General features: G+C 37.0%; 1 long non-coding RNA gene and 1 other non-coding gene across 2 annotated transcripts in view; one reads left to right on the forward strand and one right to left on the reverse strand.

The window, feature by feature from the left end:
- Positions 1–13218, forward strand: part of LOC137229082 (uncharacterized) — a 566856-nt gene that overhangs the window by 39820 nt on the left and 513818 nt on the right. The window lies entirely within an intron of this gene.
- Positions 3659–3731, reverse strand: TRNAW-CCA (transfer RNA tryptophan (anticodon CCA)). Its single transcript has one exon. It is a non-coding gene; the product is annotated as a tRNA-Trp (tRNA).

Here is a 13218-nt window from a genome sequence, read left to right on the forward strand (position 1 = left end):
AATTCATTTCCTCATATCAGAAAAGCAGAAAATCATGCCTCCTGGTTAGTATTGGATTTTCAGAATGTACAGATGGAAAATAGTTAATGGAAATCACCCCAATTACATTTATTTTGCATTGTGCTTCACTGAGTACAGAAGTCATCTAGAAGGTTCTAATTTTTTTCCTTGGAGACCATCACAAAACATAACCCCCAAAACAGGGGTGGGATGGATGAGGGGAAATGATCTGCAAATGTTTGCTTGAAAGATGCACTTTCCTGCTTAGTTATAGAATGAAATCAATACCAACCTCCAGATTTGTTGAGCCGTTCGTGAGGTGGAAACTAAAATGTGAAAAAAATGGAAGTTTTCCCCCATGGTAGATTTTTTTCTCTTTCACATGCAGCTAGTGTGAACAATCTAATGACTAGAAAGATGTTCAGACCTCTATATAGTGCTGAAGAATGTCATGTTGAGAAAGGGCATACATTCCCTATATCATTGTGCCTTAATCTTCTTAGATTTTTCTATAAAGAAATCATATTAATCAAATCTCCTTTCTGCTGTATGAAAGGTGAAGACTGACTAATGCTTGACTTTGGGTGAAATTGGATATGGAAGAAAATCCTGACTTGAAATAATGCCAGACTTTTCATAATCTTGTGTGTTACAGTCCTTAGTTCAGGATTGTAATTTCCACCTCAGGTTTTGTGAAATTCCAGAGTCCTGCTAGTGAGCCCAAGAAGTACTGCACACTTTTTAGAGGCAAAACAAAACAAGACAAAACAATAATAACAAAAGCTCCAAACAAACAAAAAACCCAAAAAACAAAAACAAAATACTAATTTAAATGTACTGAAACATAAAAAGAAATACTTGCTTTGAAAATGTTTAGGAGTAGATTTTATGTATGTATCTTCAAATCAAATAAAGAACAGCAATTGTATGTTGCCAGTACAAAAAGACAGAAACTGCTCTTCATCTGGTTCATAGTTTGCTGCTTATAACAGAGATAAAATATGTCTAAAATCTGATTTTTAAAACACTTAATTCAGAATCTATATATCTAAAATATGGTTGCTTCAAAGTGCTTTTCCTGGCAAACCATCTACTTATTTCAACAATTCACCTATTAAAGTATTTATGGAATGCCATGGAAATTGTTTTTTTAAAATCTGTAGCATATCTCTTTGAATAACTTTTGAGGGGAGGCTGAATTTTTGGAAAAGTATGAAGTCATTAAGAATTGAGAGCCCAGAAATAAACCCATGCATATATGTCAACTGATCTTAGATGAGGATGCCAAGAATACACAATGGAAAAAGGATAGTCTCTTCAATAAATGGTATTAGAAAAACTGGATATCCACATGCAAAAGAATGAAATTGAATCCTTATTTTACATAATACACAAACATTAACTCAAGATGGATTAAAGACTTAAACATAAGACCTGAAATCATAAAACTCCTAAAAGAAAACATAGGGGAAAAGTGTTTCTTGACATTGGTTTTGGCAATGATTTCTTGAATATGACACCAAAAGCATTGGCAACAAAAACTAAAGTAGACAGTTGGGACTACATCAAACTAAAATGCTTCTGCACAGCAAAGGAAACAGTCAACAAAACAAAAAGGTACCCTTTTGAATGGGAAAAAGTATTTGCAAACTATCTATCTGATATGGGGTTAATATCCAAAAACTATGAGGAATTCATGCAACTCAGTAGCGAAAAACCAAATAAACCAATTAAAAACTGGACATAGGAACTGAATAGACAGTTTTCCAAAGAAGATGTCCAAATGGCCTACAGGTGAAAATGTGCTCGATATCACTAATCAGGGAAATGCAAATCAAAACCACAATGAAATATCACCTCACACTAGTTAGAATGGCTTTATCAAAAAGACAAGAGATAACAAATGTTGGCAAGGATGTGGAGAAAAAGGAATCCTTGTGCACTGTTGGTGGGAATATAAATTGGTGCAGTCACTCTGGAATACAGTATGGAGAGTCCTCAAAAAATTAAAAATAGGGCTTCCCTGGTGGCGCAGTGGTTGAGAGTCCGTCTGCCAATTCAGGGGACACGGGTTCGTGCCCTGGTCCAGGAAGATCCCACATGCCACGGAGCGGCTGGGCCCATGAGCCACGGCCACTGAGCCTGCGCGTCCGGAGCCTGTGCTCCACAACGGGAGAGGCCACAACAGTGAGCGGCCCGTGTACCAAAAAAAAAAAAAAATTAAAAATAGGACTACCATTTGATCCAGCAAATGTGTGTATACATCCTGAAGGAAATGAAATCAGTATCTCAAAGAGATATCTATGTTCCCATGTTCATTGCAGCATAATTCACAATAGCCAAGACATGGAAGCAACTTAACTCTATTGACTAATGAATAGATAAAGAGAATGTGGTGTGTGTGTGTGTGTGTGTGTACATATGTATGAATGTTATTCAGCCACGAGAAAGAAGGAAATCCTGCCATTTGCATAAACATGGATGAAACTAGAGGATATTAGGCTAAATGAATTAAGCCAGACACAGAAAGATAAATACTACAGGATACCACTTATACGAGGAATCTAACATAGTCAAACTCACACAAGCATTTAGTTGTAGTGTCTCTTCCAATCTAGGAAGTTCCTGATAATTTTGTTTTTGGTCTTTTATGCTCATGACACCATTTAAGAGTATTGGGCAATTATTTCATTGAATGGCCTTCAATTTGGGTTTGTCTGATATTTCCTCATGATTAAATTCAGGTTTTGCCTTTTTTGCCAAAATGCTGTAGAAGTGATGTTGTGAATCATATCAGAGGCATATAATTTTGATTTGTCCATCACTGGTGATGTTAAATTTGATCACTTGGTTAATGTGGTGTCTGCCAGATTTCTCCACTGAAAATATACCATTTTTGCCTTTTACACTTGAAGTTGTAGTTTAAAAAATATACCAAACAGGAGTAAGTATATACAGTCTTTCAAGACAATATTACAGGACCACTCACTGGATGTAGTGTTTTATTTGTTAAAGAAGTCTCATTCATTTGCTGTCAAATGATATTTTGAGACCATGTAAATTTCCTGCTTCTCATCATACTCTTGCCCTGAATTTTAGCATCTATTAACGATACTTGCCTGAAACAGTTCTAATGGTGGTGTTTGCTGTATGGTGATTTTCTATTTCCACCATTTCTTCTACAGTTATTAGTGGAATTCTACTGCAAGGAAGGGCTGTCATTATTTATATCAGTAGAGACTACATCAGTTCTTATTTTATTCTATGGGTTATATCTGTTACTATAATTATTTATTTTGTTGCTCAAATATTCCCCAAATTGGCCATTGGGAGACCCTTTAAGTTTAGAGTCCTTATTCTTAACTCCTGCTCTAAACTCTTTCTCTGTATTTGTACCCATTTACTTCAGAAGGGCCCTATGCAATCCTGTTTTAATAGATTCTCATTCACCTGGATAACAGGATGCTTATCTTGGCTTCTGAATATAATACTATGTCCTTTAAAAATTTTTTTTAAATTAATTAATTAATTAATTATGGCTGAACTGGGTCTTTGTTGCGGTGCGAGGGATTCTCTGGTTGTGGTTTACTCAGGCTCTAGAGCATGCGGGCTCTGTAGTTGCGGCGCAGGGGCTTAGTTGTGGTATGTGGGATCTTAGTTCCCTGACCAGGGATCGAACCTGGACCCCCTGCATTGGGAGCATGGCGTCTTAACCACTGGACCACCAGGGAAGTCCCATTATGTCCTTCTTAAGAAAAAAAAAAGCAATTCCTAATCTGTCATACTCCCGGTTCATTTGCTACTCCCACAATTTTTGCTACAGACTTCACATGTGGACATTTTTCAACTTCATGATAAATATCCTATACAGGCAGTAGGGATTCAACTATTTGAAGTACTTTTAATTATTTTCAATTTGATTTAATCCAACAAACATTTATTTTAAAGCACACTGGAGAGAAAAAAATGTAAAATGAAACCTATTCTCTGATCTCAGCCAATTTGCTATCCAGTGGGGGAGATCAGACATACATGCAATTATGGTATAGCTATAGCAGGATGTGATAAGTATTTGAACAAAATGTTATGGGAACATAAAGAAGGATGAGATTCATTCCAACTCGGGGGTGGTGTAGGGTGATGGAGAGAGATAGGGCAAGGAAGAGGGGACATGTGAGATCTTCTTTTGAGGTTTACTAAACAATACAAGGTTACGACTGTTCAACTGAAGAAAGTATCTGCTAGATAACTCATTCATTTGCCATTTAGTCTTTATCTTCATTCTTTCTAGAGTAAGTTTCTTTTTAGTTTCAAGAATCCTGAAAACCAGAAGTCAGAGAGGTTTACATTTTTACAACTAATTGCTGAGACATGCAACTGATGATGACCTAGAGGTGATAACCTAGGAGTGTAATGAGAATAGCTGAAGTTTTTATCACTTTGCATTGTCCAGCCTTGAGATGGAGAATCAGAGCAAGCCTTTGTTGGGAATGTCTTATATAATCCCTTGTTCTCCTTTGCTCTTCAACTCTTTCGGCAGAAGTAGAACCAACTCTCACACTACTTAGCATCACGGAGAACTTTCTTGGTATATGGGTAGTGTACATTTCCTAATTTGTAGCTGAATGAAAGGTGAACTTAATGCACATAAAGTACTTGGAAAAGGATTGGTTTTGAAAAACTTCTGAAAATTATTTATCTCTTACTAAATGCTTTCAATGCTGCTGGCACCTAGGGATATGGGAATTGTCCCCTCTTATACTCATTTTATGAGGAATGTAAACACTCAGAAATATGCATATATGTATATAATGGCTTTTCTATGTATAATTTATGTTCACAACTATAATTTATGTTCCAACTAAGACTGTCTGGATGGGGAATTTATTCTCATCCTCTACTATTTGCCTTCTTCCATCTAAGCTTATTCAATAAACATAGAGAATTAAATGTGTACTTGATTTGTGGAACAAAATAAATGAAAGACAAAAGTTTTCTCAAACTTTCCCTCAAGTGGTTTAAAAATTGTCATTGATTTTAAGTCCTGAATTGAAGTTCTTTTGTTATTTATATGTGGGTATATGTACTCACACACACACACACACACACACACACACACGCACACAAATACACAGTAATCTGAAAGATAAGGCGTAAATGAGCTTACAAGAAAATAACAACTCAAAGTTGATAATATTATGACTACCAAAAGTAGTGGTGCATCTGTGGAGTAGTTTTGCATTCTATTTGTTTCACAGTTAATCACCTTTGGGAAGTCCTTTTTACTTGGATACATCAAGAACAAGAGGTTGCTTGATTCTTGGTTCCTTAGAGAGTTAGACTGTTTGGCCAGAGTTATGGAAAAGGGATTGTGTCACAAGTGAAGTTATGGTTTCAGGACTGCTTCCAAATATTCCTGCTTTGGTTATAGGAGTAAAGAGCTGAGGATTCTTGAAGCAGTCTTTTTGGTCAAACAATTTAACAGACTGTGGGTCTAGTGCCAGTGATTCCATTTCTAAAGGATTTTCCTTTGAAGTGTTGGTTCCTCAATGTGTTTTTCCAGCCAAACATATGCCTGTGATTTGAAATCAGCTTAAGAATTTTCTTTCACACTTTAGTGTTCATGTTTTGTTTGCTGGCATTAAGTGATGCAAAATAAACTTGTCTGGCTGATTTTGCCACTAATGGTAATTTTCATGGATGGAGTTTAGTTGTCTCTGACTCTAGATAACACTCGAAATTTATTTTTTCCATAAATTTATTTCTGGGAAAGGGTTAAAGGAAAATATGCTCAAGCTTGCATATACTTTGCATTTCTCTTCTAGAGTTTCCTAGAAAATTATTTATTTGTTAACCATTGTCTTAGTAATTTAAAGTTTTTACTCTGCCTGGGATATAGGTGTTATTCTTGACCATGATCATATTTGGCTCATGGCTTGAAACTCTACTCATTAGATTAATTCCCCTTAAGAATTCATTGAACATGGGCAAGCAAAAGATTGAAAACATTGAGATCCATATGTTTCCTGTTTTATTCTGGAGAGGAGAGACTGTGTATGATAAGACATTGTGTTCAGAGAGGGTATATTGCCTATTATTCTGTTGGTTTTGTGAATGGTCACTGGGATCCAAATGTTGGAGGCTGGAGAAAGGAGGCTAAAGTCAGACTGTTAGCTCATTTTCTAATTATTTCTAATTATTTTCTAATTATTCTTAATTGTGATGGGATCTCTTAGGAAGGAACCAAAGGAAGACTTAATGTTCTTAATGTCCTTGGCTTCAAAAGTAGATCTTAGAGACCTTTCTAAAGCCCTCTTCTCTTGATGACTAAGTATGGGAAATCCTTTAATTTAGTCACACACTGCTATGGACTGAATGTTTGTGTCTATTTTCCATCCCCTCCCAAACCCCATTTCAAATGTTGAAGCCCTACTCTTCAATGTGGTGGCATTTAGAGATGGAGCTTTGGTAAGTAATTAGGTCATGAGGGTGGAGCTCTCATGAATGGGATTAGTGCCTTTATAAGAAGAGACAGAAGAGAGATGATCTGTCTCTGCCATGTGAGGATTCAGCAAGAAGGCAGCCATCTGCAAACCAGGAAGAGGGATCTCACCAGACACCTTGATCTTGGACTTCCCAGTCTCCAGAACTGTGACAAATAAGTATGTATTGTTTAAGCCACCTGGTCTATGGCATTTTTTTATAGCAGTCTGAACAAAGAGACACTAATTTCAGGTGAATTCAACGTTCAAATAACAAAAACACCAATCAGAGCTTATGTATAAAAAGATTATGAGTTATTTGGGTACTACCTGTTTTAAAATTCACACCTGGTTGTTTTAGTTGGTGCTGTTTCTTGGACTAAGGTGACTTCTCAGAATACCTCCTTGTCCAGGTCTTTTTTTTACACTCACCTAAATGAGGTGATTCTAACAATTTGTGGCTCCCGTGATAGGTGGCACCTTGTTTCTTTCTTGTCATGAAATCACTGTTGGTCTTGTGGACATTCATTGGATTCAAATGCTGGAGGCTGGAGAAACAGGCCATAGTAGGAGCAGGTACGTCACACTCAGGAGACCTACTTATCTTGAGGAATCTACTAAGTTCTCATTTCTTCTCAGTGGATCCTCACTGTGCTCAATGGACCCATTGACATATGAAACCAAGATGACAGATAAACTATTATGGATTCCTCCAGTTCATCACATGTTGGCTCAAATTAGTAGCTTTGTCCACTTCTCTAGGCTCAAAGCTTGGAAGGCTAGGACTTTCAGACTTATCACAGTCATGATGGGTACTTCTAAACATATAGTGTGTACCTACACATATGAGTTTCAATAGTTCATAAAGCTGATATTTTGGAAGAAAACTAGATTTGTTTTCTCCATTTTCTTCTTTTTTGACTTCCTGTTATCTCATCTTTCTTTTCAGCTAAATCAGATCTCCATTCCACCTACCCTCCTTTCTAAAGACAACCAGTTGCCATGATTGTCAAATTTGGTGTAGAGGTTCCTTCTACAAGAGGTTGTCTTAATTTATGACATTCATTCATTGAACACACATTTTTTGGTAACAACTGTGTGCTAAGCTTTATGTGAAGAGGTAATCAGATAATGATAAATATGTTTTGAATTTTACCCTCAGATAGCTCATAATCTAGGGAGAGACATTGCATATTAATAATTAACTCTGTTATAATATATAAAATGATATATTAATAGCACAAATAAAGTGCTATAGGGACTCAGAGGAGCTTTGTCCTTTCTTGCCTGGTACTTGTCTTTCTGTTGGGTGACTGGTACCTGGCAAGGCTACCCATGGGAGACAACATATGAAGCATATCCAGACTATGGTATGTTACTACAGTAACTATAGCCTCAACTTTGAAAGATTGAGAGTGAGCCCTATCACGGTGACCCATCCTGGAAAGTATATTTTTGTTTCCTATCTACTAATTACAACTTCAGAGTCACTATGTGGCATTATATTATAATAGTAACAGAAATATTGTATCATATGTTATGTTATGTTATGTTGTGTTATGTTATATCACATCCTAAGAAAAAACGAGAAAGGAAAGAAGATGTTAACTGAGGCTTGGGATATGGCCACTAAACAAATTTTTCTTTCTCTACTAATGCCTACTTCTTTACAGCAGAGACTTTGAAGGAAACTAGATTAAGAAACATGGAGCTGGAAAAAGGAGAAAAAGAAAAAGAAAGAGGACGTTATGGTTCTAGAATTTCCATATAGGACATGCTTGTGGTGGTTGTTAGGAAAGAGGTACAGGGAAATTTCCCGTAGTATTTGAATAACCAACCCAGTGGTTTACTTAGAATTGTGTGTTTATTTGGGGTGGCTTGGAATGGGCTATTGAATATTATGGTGGGGTAGCTCTCAAGTCATTCCTTGGTATTTCCACTGGTGATAAATTGCTCAAAAAAAAAAAAGGGCAAATACTTTTATTAGTAGGTAATTTATTAAGAAGCATTTTCATACAAAGGACCTTTACCCAATTTTAGCATTGAAGGCCTGGTATAGAACTTTAGAAAGTTCTGACATGAAGATTTGTTGAAAGGAACTGCACTTGACTCCAAAAGAATGCAATATCTTATCTCTGATATAATTTAAATAAATGAGTTTATGTACTTAAAGGAAATAATTTCTCTAACCTCTGGGGAACAGAATAAGGTTGTGCCTAAACAACACTACAATTGTCCTCCTGTCTTACTAGCCCACTACCTGCTCCATGCTTTTTGTCTTAGTGCCTGCAGTGCTGGGGGCAAAAATAAATATTCCAGGGGCCAGTGCATTTGGAGCCCTCCTGAAAGCCAGCTGGTTAGATGAATCATTAAGTGTTTCTCCACTCAGCCTGCTCAGCATTGCATTGCCCTGGATCATATCCACATTCCTACCTTTGGCTCTAAACTGGAGTTAGAATTTGCTTATTCCTTTTGGCATATTTTCATATCGTGAGAACATTTTGTGATATGTCCATCTCCACAGCTATCTAAATAAGAGCAGACTTATGGGGAGTGTGGCCAAGAGTTCACTTAAGATCCTTCACAGGCTCCTGCTGGCCTCTTCCAGATTGGCAGCCACAAATGAGGTTAATTATGAATGTATCAAATATGGTAGAGTGGTCTGGTCATACCTTACACCTGGGAGTGTTGAGTCCTGCTTTGAATCAAAGGCCTGGTACAGTTTTGGTGACTTGGGCTTTGAATCGTGTTGACTTGTCAGGGGGACAAGTCAACAAATCTTAGCTAAATAGTTTGTGGTATATATTAGGAATGTTAGATAAGGCAGTTCCATGTAACTCCTATCATCGTGCATTCTTGGATTGAAAATAAGCCAGTCTCTCAGCAGTTTGGAGAGAAAGCCTTAGATCTGGCCCTTTGAACACTGTAAGAATGAAAATGATATGTGGAGACACTTTGAAGAGTACCTCTCTATACTCTGACTTGGTAATATAAAAAATGTGAAGGATCTAGATGCTTGCTATAAAATACAAGTGGGAACCAAACCGCATTTATAACAGCTGAAGATTTCTGACATTTCCCAGATGGTTACCTAAGTAATTGAAATTATAACTGCTTTAATTTGATGTCTCAATGTATACTCTGTAAGTCATTATGGAACCCATGACATTCCCAGTCTGCAATCAATAGCAATATATATATTTTTTCTTCCATTGTTGCTTTTAACAAGTTTTCTTTGTCTTTAATTCTTGTCAATTTGTTTTTTTTAATTTTTTAAAATTATTTCTATTTTTAACATCTTTATTGGAGTATAATTGCTTTACAATGGTGTGTTAGTTTCTGCTTTATAACAAAGTGAATCAGTTATACATATACATATGTTCCCATATCTCTTCCCTCTTGCATCTCCCTCCCTCCCACCCTCCCTATCCCACCCCTCCAGGCGGTCACAAAGCACCGAGCTGATCTCCCTGTGCTATGCGGCTGCTTCCCACTAGCTATCTACCTTATATTTGGTAGTGTATATATGTCCATGCCTCTCTCTCGCTTTGTCACAGCTTACCCTTCCCTCTCCCTATATCCTCAAGTCCATTCTCTAGTAGGTCTGTGTCTTTATTCCTGTCTTACCCCTAGGTTCTTCATGACATTTTTTTCCCTTAAATTCCATATATATGTGTTAGCATACGGTATTTGTCTTTCTCTTTCTGACTTACTTCACTCTGTATGACAGACTCTAGGTCTATCCACCTCATGACAAATAGCTCAATTTCATTTCTTTTTATGGCTGAGTAATATTCCATTGTATATATGTGCCACATCTTCTTTATCCATTCATCCGATGAGGCACACTTAGGTTGTTCCCATCTCCGGGCTATTGTAAATAGAGCTGCAATGAACATTTTGGTACATGACTCTTTTTTTTTTTTTTAACATCTTTATTGGAGTATAATTGCTTTACAATGGTGTGTTAGTTTCTGCTTTATAACAAAGTGAATCAATTATACGTATACATATGTTCCCATATCTCTTCCCTCTTGCGTCTCCCTCCCTCCCACCCCCCCATCCCACCCCTCCAGGTGGTCACAAAGCACCGAGCCGATATCCCTGTGCCATGCGGCTGCTTCCCACTAGCTATCTACCTTACGTTTGTTAGTACGTATATGTCCATGACTCTCTCTCGCCCTGTCACAGCTCACCCTTCCCCCTCCCCACATCCTCAAGTCTGTTCTCCAGTAGGTCTGTGTCTTTATTCCTGTCTTACCCCTAGGTTCTTCATGACATTTTTTTCCCTTAAATTCCATATATATGTGTTAGCATACGGTATTTGTCTTTTTCCTTCTGACTTACTTCACTCTGTATGACAGACTCTAGGTCTATCCACCTCATTACAAATAGCTCAATTTCGTTTCTTTTTATGGCTGAGTAATATTCCATTGTATATATGTGCCACAACTTCTTTATCCATTCATCTGATGATGGGCACTTAGGTTGTTTCCATCTCCGGGCTATTGTAAATAGAGCTGCAATGAACATTTTGGTACATGACTCTTTTTGAATTTTGGTTTTCTCAGGGTATATGCCCAGTAGTGGGATTGCTGGGTCATATGTTAGTTCTATTTGTAGTTTTCTAAGGAACCTCCATACTGTTCTCCATAGTGGCTGAACCAATTCATATTCCCAGCAGCAGTGCAAGAGTGTTCCCTTTTCTCCACACCCTCTCCAGCATTTATTGTTTCTAGATTTTTTGATGATGGCAATTCTGACTGGTGTGAGATGATATCTCATTGTAGTTTTGATTTGCATTTCTCTAATGATTAATGATGTTGAGCATTCTTTCATGTGTTTGTTGGCAGTCTGTATATCTTCTTTGGAGAAATGTCTGTTTAGGTCTTCTGCCCATTTTTGGATTGGGTTCTTTGTTTTTTTGTTATTGAGCTGCATGAGCTGCTTGTAAATTTTGGAGATTAATCCTTTGTCAGTTGCTTCATTTGCAAATATTTTCTCCCATTCTGAGGGTTGTCTTTTGGTCTTGTTTATGGTTTCCTTTGCTGTGCAAAAGCTTTGAAGTTTCATTAGGTTCCATTTGTTTATTTTTGTTTTTATTTCCATTACTCTAGGAGGTGGGTCAGAAAGGATCTTGCTATGATTTATGTCATAGAGTGTTCTGCCTATGTTTTCCTCTAAGAGTTTGATAGTTTCTGGCCTTATATTTAGGTCTTTAATCCATTTTGAGCTTATTTTTGTGTATGGTGTTAGGGAGTGTTCTAATTTCATTCTTTTACATGTAGCTGTCCAGTTTTCCCAGCACCACTTATTGAAGAGGCTGTCCTTTCTCCATTGTATATTCTTGCCTCCTTTATCAAAGATAAGGTGACCATATGTGTGTGGGTTTATCTCTGGGCTTTCTATCCTATTCCATTGATCTATCTTTCTGTTTTTGTCCCAGTACCATACTGTCTTGGTTACTGTAGCTTTGTAGTATTGTCTGAAGTCAGGGAGCCTGATTCCTGCAGCTCCGTTTTTCGTTCTCAAGATTGCTTTGGCTCTTCGGGGTCTTTTGTGTTTCCATGCAAATTGTGAAATTTTTTGTTCTAGTTCTGTAAAAAATGCCAGTGGTAGTTTGATAGGGATTGCATTGAATCTGTAGATCGCTTTGGGTAGTAGAGTCATTTTCACAATGTTGATTCTTCCAATCCAAGAACATGGTATATCTCTCCATCTATTTGTATCATCTTTAATCTCTTTCATCAGTGTCTTATAATTTTCTGCATACAGGTCTTTTGTATCCTAAGGTAGGTTTATTCCTAGATATTTTATTCTTTTTGTTGCAATGGTAAATGAGAGTGTTTTGATTTCACTTTCAGATGTTTCATCATTAGTGTATAGGAATGCCAGAGATTTATGTGCATTAATTTTGTATCCTGCTACTTTACCAAATTCATTGATTAGCTCTAGTAATTTTCTGGTAGCATCTTTAGGATTCTCTATGTATAGTATCTTGTCATCTGCAAACAGTGACAGCTTTACTTTTTCTTTTCTGATTTGGATTCCTTTTATTTCCTTTTCTTCTCTGATTGCTGTGGCTAAAACTTCCAAAACTATGTTGAATAAGAGTGGTGAGAGTGGGCAACCTTGTCTTGTTCCTGATCTTAGTGGAAATGCTTTCAGTTTTTCACCATTGAGGACGATGTTGGCTGTGGGTTTGTCATATATGGCCTATATTATGTTGAGGAAAGTTCCCTCTATGCCTAGTTTCTGGAGGGTTTTTATCATAAATGGGTGTTGAAATTTGTCAAAAGCTTTCTCTGCATTTATTGAGATGATCATATGGTTTTTCTCCTTCAATTTGTTAATATGGTGTATCACGTTGATTGATTTGTGTATATTGAAGAATCCTTGCATTCCTGGAATAAACCCCACTTGATCATGATGTATGATCCGTTTAATGTGCTGTTGGATTCTGTTTTCTAGTATTTTGTTGAGGATTTTTGCATCTATGTTCATTAGTGATATTGGCCTGTAGTTTTCTTTCTTTGTGACATCTTGTCTGGTTTTGGTATCAGGGTGATGGTGGCCTCATAGAATGAGTTTGGGAGCGTTCCTCCCTCTGCTATATTTTGGAAGAGTTTGAGAAGGATAGGTGTTAGCTCTTCTCTAAATGTTTGATAGAATTCGCCTGTGAAGCCATCTGGTCCTGGGCTTTTGTTTGTTGGAAGAGTTTTAATCACTGTTTCAA

The sequence above is a fragment of the Pseudorca crassidens genome, chromosome 8, assembly GCF_039906515.1.
Source record: "Pseudorca crassidens isolate mPseCra1 chromosome 8, mPseCra1.hap1, whole genome shotgun sequence".
NCBI classification, from domain to species: domain Eukaryota; kingdom Metazoa; phylum Chordata; class Mammalia; order Artiodactyla; family Delphinidae; genus Pseudorca; species Pseudorca crassidens.